Here is a 12044-nt window from a genome sequence, read left to right on the forward strand (position 1 = left end):
TGTAGGAAAGAGCTTGAGGCTGGGAAGCACCTAGTTAGACCCTGGCCCCATAGTCCACGAACTTTCTGTGCCACTCCCCACAAGGCATGGGCTCTCTCTGGGACATTGGTGTCCTTATTTTACAACATTCTGTGGTTGGGAAGCAAGGGTTCTGGTTCGAGGTCCAGTGTAAATTAGTTGGGTGGTGTTTAAGTAAACCCACTGTGGCCACTTCTGGAGGCTAAGTGGTTTCTTTGTGTTTGAGTCCTCTCTTGCTCCTTGACTCTTTCCCATTTTTCTCGTTCCATCTGTCTCCCCTCACTCTTTTTGGTGTGGTTCAGCATGGCAAGGAGCCCCAGTGAGATCTGGCCCAAGGAGAGGCAGCCCCGGAGGCCCAGCCTTTGCCCACAGGACCCCACAGCTGCTTCTCCTTGAAGCAGCAGTTGCAGGGGCCACCAGCTTGAAGGCACAGAGGCTGGGAGCTCCCAGGTCTTCCCTTCATCTGCTCTCTCTCTAGCCAGCAGGCAACAAGTAGAGGCCGCACTTTGACCTCAGCCCTGCATGGTGGTTCAAGAGGCCTGGGTTCTGTCCCTTCCTTCCTGCCAACTCCCTGTGTGGCCAAGCCATCTCCTTGCCAGTAAAACCAGCCAGTTGGGTGAGATCCCTAAGATTCTTTACAGAACTTGAAAAAAACTTCAGCTCTGTGAAATATCTTCTTCCAGTGCCTAGTATATCACCTTGGATAGCTGTATAGCCATGTTAATGCTCCCTAAGATCCTAGTTTTTAGGGTGGTCCCCAGTCCCCCACCATGCACATGCTGGCAGTGTGGGCCCCTTGCCTACAGTCACAGTGCTGTTGGAGCCAGGGCAATGATGTCCAGGGAGTCTGGGCTGAGCAAGACACAGGGCCCCCTTCTGCCAGGCAGAGCCTGTGCATGCCAAGCCCTTCCCCATTCTCTCTCCCATGTTCTGTGTTGGTGAAACATGCCATCTAGTGCCACCCAGTGTAGGGCTCATCTTCTGTTGATCATGTCCTGTCGCCTTTCTCTTCTGCCTCTGACCTCATCCTAACCTCTGGTTCACTCATTCTCTTGCACTTCCTGTCTCCACTGTCTCCACCTGGGCCAGGTGTATGAGAGCCGTCAACCTCCACAGATGCATGTCACAAAGGACTCCGCGTGCCCCCCACGTGTCTCATGGCTGTCTCTCTGGACATACTGTGTGTGCGTGTGTGCATGGCGTGTTGTCTGTGATGCATCATAGTGGCTGCCAACTGTGTGCTCCACTCACTCTTCAGATGCACCATAAAGGGCTCCAAGACAATGGTCCTCACCTATGGGATTGCAGGTAGTCCCCACCAGGTAGACTCAGCTGGAATATTACAGGGCCTCCCAAGTAGGTCAGCTCCCTTCCACAAAGGGATAAATAGAGAGTAATTGAGAAATCCTGCCAATTTCAGAAAATCCAAGTGACAAGGCACTGGTCCCTGAGTGATGTGGGCTTCTTAATATCCCCTGTGCTATTTAAGTCAAGTCAAATCTGCAAGAGTTTGGTTTTCTGTGCCCTAATTAGGTACCTAGAGGACTAATGGGATATTAGAATTCTGTGAGTCTGAATAAGGAAAGTCTCAATTGGTCATAGAACCCATGGCTCCAGTCAGGCCTAGGGACCTTAATGCCCAAGCAGCCCTAAATCCCTGTGTGGACTGGAGCTCTGTGCATCCTGTGTCTGGTGGAAGGGGCTCTGTTGCAGTTATTCAGCCCATTTGGCCCATATTTTTCAAGCATTGACTACATGCCAGGCCCTGTTCCAGGCAGGGGAGATAAATCAATTCTTGAATAGACAAGAAAACAAAACTCTGCCTTCATGAAATCCACAATCTTCTGTCAGGAGAACCAAATAATGTCATAATGTAAGGGAATTATGTACTGTGCTATCAGGTCACCAGAAATGATATGGGGAAAACAGACCAGAATAAGAGGTTGGGGGACTAAATAGTGTGGTGAGGGTGGTTGCATTTGAACAAACACATGAAGAAGATGAGACAGTGAGCCATGTAAAAATATCAGGAAAAGAGCATTCCAGAAGGGCATCATGCCTGGTGTGTTCACAGAATTGAGGGGTCAATGGGGCAAGTGACAGAGGGAACAGGAGAAAAAGAGAGGACAAGCAGGGAGGCCTGAGGGGCAACAGGAGGCCAGGCTACCATCAGAACATTGGATTCTGTCCAGTGGGTGTGGAGCAAAGAGTGACATGATCTAACAATGTTTTTAAAGGTTCTTTTTTTTTTTTTCTTGCTTTGTTGATTTTAGATGGTCACAAATCAAAAGCTTCTGTACTTCCAGGCTTCCCTGTGTGCCTCACAGCCCCTCTGAACACACTCTCCAGCAAGTGTCCTGACAGGCCTGGGCTCTGTGCCCTGCATGTGCCCTTGCCTCAGCCCAAGCTCATAATCAGATGCCTGGCATGGTCCATTCCACCTTTCTAGGCGCAAGAATTGACTTATATGTGTTTTTCCTACCCTTGTTCCTGTCCCAGGAAGACTATTCCCCATCTGGGTGTCCTCTGGTCTGGAAAAGAAGGCGCAGGAGGGAGCCACTAAAACCAGCCAGTTGGGTTAGATCCCTAAGATTCTTTACAGAAGCAGTACTAATGGTCACCATCATCACCTTGACACCTTATTTCTCTGCTTGTCTGAGCCTCCTTCTGAAGCCATAGGGACTCAGGGCAGCAACTGATTGCATGTACTCCTGTGAGTCTGAGAACATCAGGTGATTCAGGGAAGTAAGAAATGCTCTGAGGGGAGATCCACCTGGCCTAGTGACCCTTCTTGCCATATACATGTGCATCAGCTGGAGCAAAGGGGATGAGTCAAAAGGGCAGTTAGGGGGTCGGGGATTTAGCTCAGTGGCAGAGCGCTTGCCTTGCATGCACAAGGCCCTGAGTTCGGTCCTCGGCCCTGAAAAAAAAAACAAACAAAAGGAAAAAAAAAAAAAAGGGCAGTTAGTTCTTCTACAGAGGAGGGGGCTACCCCAGGCCCAGGGAATAGACATAGAAAAAAATTACCTATTAAAAAAATTAATAACATGCTCCTGAAAATTAAACAGATTTCTTATATTAATGGGGAAAAAATGGGGCAATTCACACCCATGTCAACTCTATTTGACTGGATGAATTGGACACATATTAATGTCTACTTGGAAATAAAATATGTTTTATGTGTATTAGCTCTTAATGAGCACAACTAGTGAAGTGTGGCTCCTGTTTGAGGCCAGGTTGCCTGTCCACTTCTTTTATTTGCTACTGACATTAAACTAATAAGAATTATTACATCTAGGTTAGAGAGACCAGGGTGATGATCTGAGAGGAGGAGTCACCTGACCATACTCTGCCCCAAGTAATATGTATGGTGGCCTTTTACCTGGTGTCACTAACATCCAGCCTAAGTGAGAAGCCTCTAGACTGAGAGATGGACTGGTGACCCAAGTGGTTAGGGCTGCAAGAGAGTCCTAGCGAGACAGGCATTTGTAAAACTCAGCTTAGGACACTGAGACTGTGGTCAGGTCCACCCAGACCTTGTGAGGTGTTTCTCACAGGATGCCTGGGGCCATAGTGAGCATCACTCCCACCTGATAGTCATGCCCATGAGCACCAAGACTGTAACTACCAAGAGCCTCAAATCTAAGTCTGCGTAGGTGGGTGAGATCCTGTGGAAACAGAGAGGGAAAGCCAGGCATGCACCTAAAGACTGGTCATGGAGGAGAAAAGCTCTGGGATGCTGGCAAGCAGGGATTCCTAGCAGAGGCTGCATGTGCTCTCTTCACCCACACATTTTCATTGGGTGAGATTTCATTTAAGTGAGTGTCAAGGTGGGAAATTTGCAAAAATTACCCAAGAAGAGCTTCAGGTGTTCTGTGGCCAGCAAAGCTATATTCTAGTTCTCCTCAAGTTTTCTGACATTTCTAGGAGTGACAGAATAGTCATCTGGCAGTATCTGAGGGGCTGTTTACACTTCTAGCCAAGAGGGGATTACAGGAACTGGGTATACCCTCCTGCTTAAAGCAACAACAAAAAATGGACAAAATATATGAAACCACCATTTTCAAGCTACTGGATATCAGGCAGCAAAAGACAGAGACTCATGAGGCATGGGAAGTAAAAGGCGAGTCTTCTAGTTGCCTTGAAAGGGTTTCCTGTGAAACTTGGGAGACTCCCTGATTTGAGAAGCCCCTGAGATCAGGGAGACTACAGAAACAAGAACTGCCAAGACAGAGGCCCACCAGCTACACAGGTAGAAAACTCTGCAGATTTTCAGAAAGTTCCCCAAAAGTTTCATTTCAGTATTAACCAGCTGTTCTCAGCAAACTGATCATTCACAGATGTTAGTAGAGAGCAGAGGAAGACTTGGCCTCAGAAATGGGGAATAATTAATCCTATGTTGAAAAAAATTCCACTTAATAAATGTTTTGGTACTAGGGATTGAACCCAGGGCCTCAAGAGTGCTAGGCAAGTGCTCTACCTCTAAGCTCCATCCCCAGATCCATCTAATAAATCTCAAAAGAAAACATGAAGGGATCAAACTGCTTCCAAATAACTGAATAAAGAACAAAGCTCAAGAATATTTATATGACTACAAAAAATGTCCAGCACCCAAAAAGGTAAAATTCACAATGTCTGGCATCCAATTAAAAATTATCAGAAATATGAAGAGGCAGGAAAACAATCCATATGAGGAGAGAAAGAAATCAACTGAAACTGACCCAGAACAGACAGATATTAAAATAATCAGACAAGAATGGTAATTATTTATTATAATGGGATTTCTCATGTTCAAAAAGTCAAGGAGAGACACAGAAGATATTTTTAAAAGACCCAAACTGTTTTTCTTGAGATAAAACTAGAATATATTTGGTATGAAAGAGACACTGGATAGGAGTAGGCACTAGACATTGCAGAAGAAAAGATCAGTGAACTTCACAATGTCGCAAAAGGAACTCTCCAAAATGAAATACATAAAGAAAAGGAATTTTAAAAAATGCATCAGTGAGCTATGGGCCAATTTTAAGAGACTCAAGATATTAGAGTTCCCAAAAGTGAAGAGAAAAGGAAGAGTATTTATGGCTGAATTTTTTCCAAATTTGATGAAAATGATAAATACATAGATTCAAGCAGTATAATGAGTCCCATGCACAAGAAACATGCAGTTAACTATACTGAGACACATTATAAGCAAACTAGTCAAAGCCAATGATAAAGAGAAAGCCTTGAAAAGTCAGAGAATGGGGCTGGAGTTGTGCCTCAGTGTTAGAGCGCTTGCCTGCCATGTGTGAAGCACTGGGTTTGATTCTCAGCACCACATATAAATAAATAGAATAAAGGTCCAAAAAAATAATTAAAACAAACAGAATGAAAGATGTTTTTGTGCAAGAAGCAAAAATAAGGATAACAGCAGATGTTTTACTGGAAACAATACAAACAAAAAGATGATGGATTTAAAGTAGATCACATATTTAAAGAAGAAAAAAAGCAGGTCTGCAAGTAGTAGCTTAGTAGCAGAGTATTTGACTAGCATGTGCAAAACCCTGGTTTTGGTCCCCATCAATACACACACACACACACACACACGCACGCACCTGCACACACACACACACACACACACACACACACACACACACACACAAGAAGAAGGAAATAGCCTTGACTTTTATTCCCAGCAAAAGTAACTTTCAAAATGAAGGTAAAGACTTTTCTAGACATAAAAAAAATGAAATAATCACAAGGAGACTTATGCTATAAACAGTATTTTTTTTAAAAAAGTCTTCAGGCCAAAGGAAAATGATATCAGACAGAAACATGGATCTACTTGAAGAAATGAACAGGTCCAAAAAATGTTAACTACAAGAATAAATACATAAGACTTACTTTCCATTATTTAAATCTCTAAAAATAACTCACTGAACAAAAAATAATAAAAACACAATACTGGGTTTATAACATATGTAAAAGCAAAATGTTGACAACAATAACACAAAAGCCAGGACAGAAAAATGGAAGGGTACTATGGTAAAGTTCTGATACTGTATGACAACTGGTTTAATATCACTCCCAGTAGACTGTGATAGATTTAAGTAACAAAACAAAGAGTTATAGCTTATAGTACACCAAAATAGATAAAATATATCTCAATGCATCTAAAAGAATTCCAGTCAAACACAGTGTTTTTGATCACCATGTAATTACATTAGAAGTCAACAACAGTTCTATTTGGAAATCACAAACATGTAAAAACTAAATAATATGGTTTATTAAAATTTTTATTAGTGTATTATACATAATAGTGAGTTTGATTGTGACATGTTCATGTACACACATAACAATTTACTCCATTTCATTCCCCAGTACTTCCCTTTTTTCTCTTCTCCTCCCTCCCCATGGTCCCTTTCCTCTATTCTACTATTCTCCCTTCTATTTTTGTGAGACCCCTCCTTTAAATTCCTTATTTCTCTCTATATTCCACATATCATAAAACACATTTGATCCTTGACTTTCCAAATCTGACTCATTTCACTTAGCATGATGTTCTACAGTTCCAACCCATTTACCAACAAATGACAAAATTTCATTCTTCTTAATGGCCGAGTAGAACTTCATTGTGTATATAAACCACATTTTCTTTATCCATTCATCTGTTGACGACTATCTAGGCTGGTTCAGTAACTTGGCTACTGTGAATTGAACTGCTATAAACATTTGAATGGAGGTATCACTATAATATGCTAACTTCAGTTCTTTTGAATGAATATAAAGGAATGTAATAGCTGGGTCATGTGGTAGTTCTATTCTTAGTCTTTTGAGGAATCTACATACTGATTTCCACAGTGACTGTACTAATTTGCAGTCCCAACAATAATGTGTAAGTGTTCCTTTCTCCTCATGTCCTCGCCAGCATTTATTATTATTTGTATTCTTGATTACTGCCATTCCAACTGGGGTGAGATGACATCTCAGAGTAGTTTGATTTACATGTTTCTGATTGCTAAGGATAATGAATTATTTTTGTATATTTGTTGGCCATTTGCATTTCTGCTTTTGAGAAATGTCCATTTAGTTCATTTGCCCATTTATTGATTGGGTTATGTATTTGTTTTGTTGGTATTAAGGATTTTTTGGGGGTTTTTTTGTTGTTTGTTTTTTGGTACTGGGGATTGAACCCAGGGACACTTAACCACTGAGCCACATCCTCAGCCCTTTTTTGTTTTCTATTTAGAGACAGGATCTCGCCGAGTTGCTTAGGGTCTCACATAATTGCTGAGGCTGGCCTTGAACTTGTGATTGTCCTGCCTCAGCCTCCTGAGCTGCTGGGATTACAGGTGTACACCACCACGCCTAACTTGGTATTAAGTTTTTTGAGTTCTTTATGTAGTCTGGATATTAATCTGTTGTCAGAAGAGTGACTGACAAAGATTTTCTCCTACACCGAAGGCTCTCTTTTTTATGTTTTTAATTATAGAAGCTAAATAACATACATCTAAATAATCCATAAATCAAAGAATAAAGCAAAAGGAAAATTAGACAGTATTTTGAATGTTTTTATGAAAATAAAAACACAAGATATCAAAATGTATGGGATGCCACAAAAATAGTGCTTAGAGGGAAATGTGTATAGCTTAATGTCCACATTAGGAAAGAAAAGTTCTCCAATCAATAACCTCACCTTCCACTTTAAGAAATGAGAAAAGAAGAGCAAATTAAATCCAAAGTAAGGAGAAGGTAGGGGATAATCAAGATGTGGAAATCAGTGAAATCCAAAGGAAAACCCCAGAGAAAATCAATGAGACCAAAACCTGATGCTTTTAAAAGATCAATGAATTGATAAATCTCCAGCCAGACTGATCAGAAAAAAAAGAAGACAAAAATTTCCAATGCCAAGAATAAGAGAGGTGACATTACTGTAGATTCCAAAGGTAGCAAAAGGGTTAGTAAAGGGCTTATGACTGTTTTATGTCAAGAAATTTGAAAACCCAGATGAAATTGACAGATTACTTCAAAGACACAAATTATTGAAACTTAACTTGGGAAGAAATGAATCATCTCAGGAGCCTTATATAAATGAAAGAAATTAAATTTATAGATTAAAACATTTCCATGAAGAAAACTCCAAGCCCAGGTGGCTTCTCTGGTAAATTCTACCAAACATTTTAGGGAGAAATAATTTAGAAAATTGGAAAGGAGATAGTATTTTGCAATTCTGTGAAGTCAGTGTTATGATTTGGATGTGAGGTATCCCCCAAAAGCTCATGTGTAAGACAATATAAGAAAGTTCAGAGGAGAAATTATTGGGTTGTAAAAGACTTAATTCAATCAGTAATTTAATCCCCTGACAGGGATTAACTGAGTGGTAACTGAAGTGGTAGGTGTGGTTGGAGGACATTGGAATTGAGGTGTGGCTTTGGGGTATATATTTTGTATCTGGAGAGTGGAGTTTCTCTCTCTCTCTGCTTCCTGATGATGTGAGCTGCTTCCCTCTGCCATGCTCTTCCGCCATGATGTTCTTACTCACTGGAGCCCTGAGGAATGGAGCGGGCCTTCTATGGACCAAGACCTCTGAAACCGTGAGCCTGCAAATAAACCTTTCCTCCTCTATAATTGTGGTGGTCAGATCAGTTAGTCACAGCAGTGAAAAAGCTCAGTCAACATTTCCCTGATATTGAAAAAAAAAAAAAAAATTACAAGCAAAAGAAACTACAGGCCCATAACCTTTATGAACATTTATGTAACAATCTAAACTAAGATGAATTTGAATTCATACTTTGCACTGTATACAAAATTAACTCAAAGTGGATCATAGATTTAAATGTAAAACCTAAAATTATAAAACTTCCTGAAGAAAACATAAGAAAAAGCCTAGAAATCTTGGGTAAGGCAAAAAAAAAAAAAAAAAAAAAAAAAAAAAAAAAAATCTTAAATAAAGACACTAGAAGTGTAATTCATAGAAGAAAAAAATGGTAAATTGAACTTCATCAAGATTAAAATGTTGTGCTCTTTGAAACACACTGTTAAGAAAATGAAAAGACTAGGAAAAAATATTGGCAAGTAATTAAGTAAGATGGATCCAGAATACATAAAGAATTCTCAAAACTCAGTAATAAGCTGGGCTTGGTGGGGTACACCTGTAATCCCAGCTCCTCAGGAGGCTGAAACAGGAGGCCAGCCTGAGCAACTTAGCGATATCCTCAGCAACTTAGCAAGACCCTGCCTCAAAAATAAAAAGGGCTGGAGATGCAGTTCAGTGGTAAAGTGTCCCTGGTTTCAATCTCCAGTACCCACCCTCCCCCAAAAATCACAATAAGAGAACAACCCAAGCTTTAGAATGACAAGAGATTTGAACACTTCACCCAGAATGTAAACAGATGGCAAAGAAGCACATGAGAAAGTGCTAGATATAATTAGTCATTAGGGAAACAAATTAAAAGCAGGAGGAGGACCAGAGATGTAGCTCAGTGGTAGAACGCTTTCCTGGTTGCGCTGGCACTGCAAAACCTCCAGCACCACCAAGAAATTTCCCAGCACCACAAAAATAAAGAAAGAAGAGGGGGCAGAGAGGAGAGAGGAAGGACGGAAGGAAGGAGGGAAGCAGGGAGGAGAAATAAAGGAAAGAAGAAAGAAAAAAGAAAAGAAACTACAAGGAAATGCCATTATACACCTCTGAGAACCATTAAAATACAAAAGACTGACCTTACCAAGTGTTAATGAGGATACGGAGAAACCAGAATTCTCTTACACTGCTGTTAGGAATATAAAATGGCACAACTACTTTGGGAAACACCTTGCTCCTTTCTTTAAAAGCTTAAACATATACCTACCTTATAATCCAGCCATTCTACTCTGAGGTATTTATCCAAAAGAAAAGAAAGCATATATTCATACAGACTCCCAGCTTTATCTGTAATAATGCTAAACTGGAAGCAACCCAAGGATCCATTAGCAGGATATGCAAGCTCTGGTATAAACAAATATGGATGAATTATTGATACAACAGTGTGGACGAAACCCAAATGATTAGACGGAATGAACAAAGTCAGACCCCCCCCAAAAAAAAAAGTACAGACTGTTTGATTCCATTTATATAAAATCCTAGGAAATGCAAACTAACAAATAGTGATGGAAAACAGATTGGTGATTGTCAGGGAATGGATGGGTGGAGCAGGGGAAGGTGAGATTACAGAGACCCATAAGGAAGATTTCTGGAATGGTGGAGCCTCTCTGTTCACTGTGGTGTTGGCTTCATAGACGTAATCATGCATTAGAACATACCCACTTCAAAGGTATGCATTTATTATGTCCAAATATAACCTCAATAAAACTGTTGAAAAGAGATTAATGGCAAAATCTACTAGAAGGATTACACTTACTAGCTGTGTAAACTTAAGCAAGTTGCAAAACCTCTAGTTTCTTCATCTATAAAACAGAAATACTACTTCCCTTGTACAGTTGTTGTGATAATTGAAAATAATGTTAGATATGTTTGTACTAAATAGATGCATAATAGAGGATAGGATTAGAATAATAATGCTAGCAGAAAAGAAGAAAAACAGCAATCATACAACTCTAGAATTTTCTGCTCATTTGTATCTGGAAAGATGTCTGTGAAGAGTCAGCAGGCTCTTGCTCCTGGTTTCCCAATTCCTCAGGTCACAATTTCACAGTGACGTGGAGTTAATAGCATGGTAAGATTTGACCTACCTGTTTCTCCTCTCCTGCTGACTTTTTGTTCCTCCCCATTTGGCCAGAGCAAAGGGGTGTCCCTTCATCTCCACCACTGTGCAACTGATCCCCATCCACCCCTCATGGTCTTTCCCCTTTCCCCTTAGTTTTGGGACTTGAAGCCACCTAGACTTGTAGAAATAAGTCAGAAGAAAACCCTTCTGGCAATTTAAGAGAGTGAAGGCATGTCAAGCACATGGCTCATGTCACACTGGACACACAGGTAAACGTTAGCAGTGGTGGTTCACTCAATGACAGTGAGGCCTTTCTGTTCTGGCCTGGGGTCCCCTCACAAATCCAGAGAGCTCTGCAATCGTCACAGAGTCAGGGCTTCTCAACCCTGTTCTGGGCAAGTGGGAGGGAAGGATAGACATCATCCCTGTCCTCAGTTCCATTGGCCAACTCAGTGAGGGGCCACAGGATCGGTTCAAAGATTGAGGAACCAAGTTGAACTATAGCTGTTGGGAAAACATCATGACAAAGGAAACCTGCCTTAATCATGTGTGTGTGTGTGTTTGTGTTTGTAATCCCCAAACCTCGAGCTTAGTGCCTAGCAGGTAATTGGACATCAGGGAATGTTTTGGTTGAGCCAGTAGGTGAATGAGGATCAATGAAGATAGTACTGTCAGAGTAGAGGTAAGGGGAGAGCAGGCACTGCGGCCTAGACCAGACAGCAGCAAACAAGAGGAGCCTGCGGGGTTAGAATAGATAGAATAGAGGTCTAACCTGGGGGATTGTTGGTTGTGGGCTTGGGAGGAGTGGCTGGCAGGTTGAAGAGTTGGAAGCTAGACTGGAGTATCACTTTGAACAACAAGGAAGGTCCCTAGACACTCTGCAAGGTTTACCCCTCCCCACTGCAGGAACCTCCTTCAGATCTGCTGCATATTCAGTGGTTCTAGGCACATGCATGCTCCATGTCTTCCTGGACAAGCTGAGCCAAATAGAGAATCTTGTCTTCTAGTCTCTTCTCCCACTCACAGATTGACTGACTGCAGCTCTGAAGGGGAGTCTGAGGTCCTTTCCTGACTGGAGTTTTGCTGTGGACCCCCCTGAAAGAGCACCGACATCCACCCCACATGCTTATCCCCACACACGTAGGAGTCTGCTCTGTTTTGTAATCACTTCTGAACATCAGGAGCCATTACAAAGCCAGCTAGAATGCTGTCAAAGACTCATGTCCAGGCCAGGCAGTGAGGAATAGACATGTGAAGTTGCAATAGTAACTAAAGAGCTGTGCATTTGGGAGCCTGGGCTAGCTAGTTCCAGTCCCACCATGTCACTGCTGACCCAGAACTGGAATG

The 12044-nt window shown here is 41.6% G+C and overlaps 1 protein-coding gene across 5 annotated transcripts in view; it reads left to right on the plus strand.

The window, feature by feature from the left end:
* ANK1 (ankyrin 1) overlaps positions 1-12044 on the plus strand; it is a 205488-nt gene that overhangs the window by 176686 nt on the left and 16758 nt on the right. The gene's annotated exons all lie outside the window — the stretch shown is intronic.

The sequence above is a fragment of the Sciurus vulgaris genome (assembly GCF_902686455.1).
Source record: "Sciurus vulgaris genome assembly, chromosome: 5".
NCBI lineage: Eukaryota > Metazoa > Chordata > Mammalia > Rodentia > Sciuridae > Sciurus > Sciurus vulgaris.